Source organism: Lepidochelys olivacea (assembly GCF_965140295.1).
Source record: "Lepidochelys olivacea isolate rLepOli2 genome assembly, chromosome: 7".
Lineage (NCBI taxonomy): Eukaryota > Metazoa > Chordata > Testudines > Cheloniidae > Lepidochelys > Lepidochelys olivacea.
Window position 1 is genome coordinate 16,457,299 of NC_140417.1, and position 6,000 is coordinate 16,463,298.

Here is a 6,000-nt window from a genome sequence, read left to right on the forward strand (position 1 = left end):
ACTAGAAATGTGTAAAAATGGATTTGAGAGTGAGCCAATAAAAAAGGGCTTTTCAAGTCATTGCTTTGACATTTTACTTAGGACACATCATTTATTGGTGTGTGTCATTTGAAAATGTGTCCACAAAAGTATTACACATAACAAGATGACTATTTGAAAGGTCCTACTCTCTTTATTTTGGTGTATATTAAGATAATACAGAAATTTTTTCAACAAACACTAATTTTAGACTGGAACTTGATCTTTGGAAAATATTGTGTCCTATGTAATTGACTAGTTAGAGTTGTGATCAAACCCACTGAAATACAGAAAATTACCTTATTTATCAAATAAATTTACAATATAAAATGCAAGGAGAGGCAACATCTCTTCCTTTTGTCATCCTGATTCCTTGAAATTTCAGTTTGTTTGGTTCCAAATAATGATGTTACAGAGTCCACAAAGCTCAGAATGTAACTTTGGTTTACATTAACTCCCAAAGATTTGGATACTTATCAAGGCTATCTGAACTTTGTGAGTCTATCACACATCTGCCATTGTTGGTTGTTCTAGGATGCAGTAACATCTGTTTTATAGACCCATGATACTTCCAGTGATGAAAGTCTTTGTGTCAGGAATATGGATTTGTATCTTCCCTGCACATCTGGTATAGCAAGTGAGCAACGTCTCTCTCAAAGTTAACAGTCCAAAGTTAACAGATCACCTAGGGGTAACTTGGGATTGCAAACTTGCAAACATACAATATGTAATTTTTTTCTATGCTTTTACAGTACCTTTGAAAGCATGTTGATTGGACTTCTAAAGATGACTCATGCCACTCCATGTCAGCAGCACAGATCATTAAATAGTATGTGGAATATATTGTCATGCATTAAGTGGGTGCTTGCTCATGCAGTATAAATGTTACATCGTATTTGTGTTATGTTCCAAACAACATCCACTTATAGCTGACTCTCTTTGTACAGTATCGTAATAAAGTACTTTTAGAATCTAATACAGTAGAAACTCTGTTACGAACACCTTGGAAATAGAGGTTGTTTGTAACTCTGAACAAAATGTTATAGTTGTTCTTTCAAAAGTTTTCAACTGAATATTGACATTATAGAGCTTTGACACTTTACTATGCAGAAGAAAAATGCTGCTTTCCCTTTGTTATTTTTAGTAGTTTTCATTTTACACGGTACTGTACTGTATTTGCTTTTTTTTTTTCTGCTTGATTGCGTATTTCCAGTTCCAAACGAAGTGTGTGGTTGACTGGTCAGTTCGTAACTCTGTTGTTCATAACTCTGAAGTTCTACTGTACTGCTAATGCTAACAGCATATGGCAGAGTTCCACCAGTGTGGCCCCCTTACTGCAGTATAGTTAAGGCAACTGTATTGACCCATTAAGTCACATGCAATGTTGTGTATGTACAGCGAGAAAGTGCTGATGCCACTGTATGAAAATAAGCTTTCCTTTTTGGCTTGATCCCATTATTTTACTTAGGCAAAACTCCCACTGATAACTATTTTTATATTAATATGACTGGCAGCTACTATATTTAATATTTTCCTTGTCTGGATCTCTTGGTAATTTTTCTGTCCTTCATATATGTTTAAATGGTTGGCCCACACGGATGGAATTTGCTGAGCTTCACAATTTGACCTACTATACAATTCTTAGGATCTGGAAACCAAGCTTCTTCAGGATCTAAATTGCCCCCTGTTTGCATTGTTCTTGGGGAAAATAAAAACCAAGTTAGGGATGTTAGGGATTTGCCTTCCTCCAATACATAGGGTTTTGTTCATGAGCTTATGTCAACCTTACTCAAGCTGCCTAATTGCTGTAAATTGGGACAGAATTCTTACAAGGATAGAAATGTCCAATATTACTTGGTTCCAATCAAGCCAGAAATATTGTACCATGTCAACAACTTTTTTTCTCCGTGTTTTGGCTCTTCTAATACCAGCTGGAGGTCAGAAGTACATGAAAGGCTGAAACAGTTCTCAGTATTATCTGCATTCAGGTTTGATTTTAATTTGAGTCTAGAAGTTCAGGTCAGACCTTATTTTAGCTAAAAACATTTCTGCCATTCCTAAACAAAATAACCAAAACCATAATCCAGCAAGGCACTTAAGCATAACTTGAAGCTGGTCCATTGACTTCAATTATTCTAACTTTGCACATGCTTTAATGATTGGCTGGACCAGAGCCAAATAAGTTTGAGGCTTACTGCACTGTGATGTATTGGTTCTAATAAAAGAGTGACACAGAGAAGAACTGGTAGAAGGCTACTACTTTATTTATGGGAACCAATGACCTGACGTGAGTTAGGGTTACAAAAACGTTAATATACTGTCACATGGCAGGAATCGGTACCCTTGACTATATTGGCTATTAAACTGTGCATTATGCAGTGGTATCAAACTTGCTGATCCTGGATATGTGCATATTCCTGCTGGTGTCATTAAATTCCTAGTGCACAGCAAGATTATAAATAAAAGAAACCACACTAGCTTCAAAACTTCTGTCACTAAATGAGGTAAAAAGGTTTTCACAATAGAAAAACGTAAAATAAATGAGGATTTTAGAGATTCTCAGATGACAAATACTGAAGAGGAAAAATGAGAAGCAGGTGACAATATTCCTTTAAAATATATAATGTGGTCGAGGTAGATGAATTGGGAAGCTGGTGAATTCAGAGTTTGTTTTCTCTTTGATGGAACAAGTGATGCAAAAATAATATATTGGTTCTGAAGAAATATTGCTCATGCAGGCTCCTGTAACCCTATCTCTATTTCAATAGGATGCTAAACTTTACAACACAATAACCTTGTGTGCATCCAAGGTGCTGCCTTCTGCACAAAATATAATCTCATTTAGAAGTACCTGTTTTATAGCATTGAATTGAAAGAGTAATTTAATATGGAACTGTCATTCCATTCACTGCCATTCACAATTTCATAAAGGTCTCAACTCATCAAATATCTGCTGCACATTGAAGAGCAGATTCTGTGTTTCCTGTGTCTCTCTAGATTATTGTTTACCTGACTTGGTGCTTGTTTATATAGAAACCCGGTATGGCTTTAGATGCAAGCTGGATTGGGCTCTGCATTTTTAGAGGGCATCATGACTTTGGAAGCAATTTCATGACAGAAAGAAATTGTCCACTATGAAAGATCCACACTCTCACATTGCACAAGCCCATCTCCAGTGCTAGGGCAGCAAGAATAGACCATCTGGCCCAAATACACTGTGCTCTAGGCCACGTCCCAAGAATCATGGGTTGGGGGAGAAGCCAGCTACCTTAAAAGACTCATTTCCCATTTTAGCACTGATCCCCCAACACTTGATGTGTCAGGGTTACAATTGCGGGAATAGAGAAGAAGAAAAAGGAGGCTAAACTTTTTTGATTGGCAGAATTGGGGGGGGGAGGTGGAGGTGTCAAAAATTCTTCAATGCATGCAGCAGTACAGTTAGGGTCATCCACAACCAATAATGTGCATTATTTGTACTCTCATAGGATTGTATGTTACTAAACTGTTTTCTATAATTTTAGGATAAAGTCCATTTTATTTTATTACTGAGAGCTGAAAATTCTCTCCCACTATCTCCTAGCTATTCTGCCAGAGGCAAAGCTTTTCTTCCTCTTAAAATGTAGAGGCAGCAATATTAAAAGTATTCATTTCCCAAATACACAGAGGTGTTTACAACTCAAATATGTGAAATACACTTTATCCATTTTTAGAATAAGCACTAGATTTTGAAAAGAGGAAGCATAATTGCAGCACTAAGTACTCACTGAAGCAGAACTATTTCCCTGTGTTGTTCAGTTTAACAGTATAGTTAGTTATTGTGCAGTGATATCACAGAACTCACACAACTGTCACTTTTTAGAAATTAATATGCCAGTATTCAAATTTTATTTTGACCAGCTAAATTTGTAACCACCAAAAAGAGGCTCCTTGTATTAAAACAAATTCCCCATATAGTGGCACCCATCTGAAAGAAATGGGGATGGAAACCCCTGTTTGTTTGTTTTTTTTTATGCAGCAGTGAGAAGCCATTAATATGGACTGTGACATTAATTTCACGGGGAAAAATGTGGAGTCTGTAGCCTTATACATCCTTTGTCATGTATTTGTGAGCAGCGTGATTGCTTATTTTTCATAAGAACCTGCTTGCTCTCATGTTGTCCAGTCTTACACATCAAGATGCAAATGCTTTGGTCCTGCAAATCCTTGTGAGGTGCCAGGCATGGGACATAAAGTTCTTGCACAAGTGCAAGACGTGGGCGGTATGTGCAAACAGGTAATAGTCCTCCCTGAGCATATCTCAAATGTCCACTTCCTTATTCACAAGGGCACAGGATACAAAGAAGGGTAAGGCATGAGCAGAGAAGATAGGTCTGAGAGGATGTGGGCTTGAGTGTGATCCTCATCATGTCCATGAGGTGCTGCTCTGTTACCTGCTCTCCTCTTAGGACACAAGTGTCCTCCCATTGGCTTCAGTGAGTGTTTCACTATTGATTTCAGTGGAAGAAGGATCAGACCTATAGGACTGACTCCTGCAACTAGGCAGAAGTAAGTTGGCAGCTGCACAGCAGGTCTGATTAATGCAGGGCTATATTCCCCTGCTTCTTGACCGGGACTTATATAGGTGCCACTCTGCACCAGCACTGAGCAGAATGACACCCGAAGCAGCTAAACAGAAATCATTGTACCAAAATATGTACTATTTTCAGGCATAGGGCTACACAGTCTTTGTGGGTGAAACTGTTTATTAGAATACTGAAATGGTCCACATTTCATCCCTTTGCCTAAAATGAACCAAATTCTAATTTTTTCAATGTACCATTTCAGTAAGACACTATCTGCTTTTTCCTATCACTTACCTAGACTCTCTGCCCCACCTGCCTTTCCCAATTAAGAGCTCCAGTCATGCAAGCTTGCCACCCATCAGCAGAACCACTGCTAAGCTGTGGTGTTCCTCTATCAGTGAACTTGGTGCCTTTCATCCACATTCTGGGTTATTGAGAAGCACAGTAACCGCTCTTTGAAATTTTAATCCAAAATGTTGTCTTTTTCTAAAGTCCTCAATCAAAACTCCCACTGGATTCTATGAGAGGTTTTTAAAAATATTTTGTTAGGGCCCATAGAGTGTGGGATGGTTTTCTCTTCTAACCCACACGCACTCACTGTGGAGCAGTAGCCCGCTCTGGTGGTGGGTGGGCCACCTATAGAAGTTGATGCACCTTGAACGCAGGCCAGGCTAACAGATGTCAATGACTTATCTCAGAGAATAGCATTTTGTGCCTATAAAAGCAGAAGTCCTACATTCAATCCCCACTGCCGAGGGTCTTCTTGAAGATGTTACCTTACATTATACAGAGAGAAGCACCTGGTGACAAAAAAGGGTGATTTCATGTGAGAAGAAAAGGGAATGTATACAAGATATGAACATGACAGGAAGTTACTATCAGGCAAGAGCCAAACTGATACGTAGTCAACTATTTAAAGCTACACTCCTGATTTCATTGGTTTTGGTAGGAGTGCAATCTTTTACTATGTTCCTCGCTATAAGCAAGATTCAGGTAAAACTATAACCCTGATTCAGTAAGTTACTTCATCACATGCTGAACTTTAATCAACTGATTGCTACCCACATGCTTAAAAGTAGGCACTGTGACGGGGCAAGGCCAGATGGCTGTAGAAAAGTAGTGGGAGATAGATATATATTCGTTCCAGGCTAAACAAATCCCTGGTACCAGGTTAAGTGAAATGGCCAGCTGCTCCAGGTCAATTAAGACACCTGGGGCCAATTAAGAACTTTCCAGAAGGCAGGGAGAAGGCTAGGTTGATTGGGACACCTGAAGCTAATCAAGGGCTGGCTGAAACTAATTAAAAGCCTCCCAGTTAGTCAGGTGGGTGTGCATGTCAGGAGCTGTGGGAGGAAGTTGCGCTGTTGGAGACGCTGAGTAGCACACACCATATCAGGCACAAGGAAGGAGGCCCTGAGGT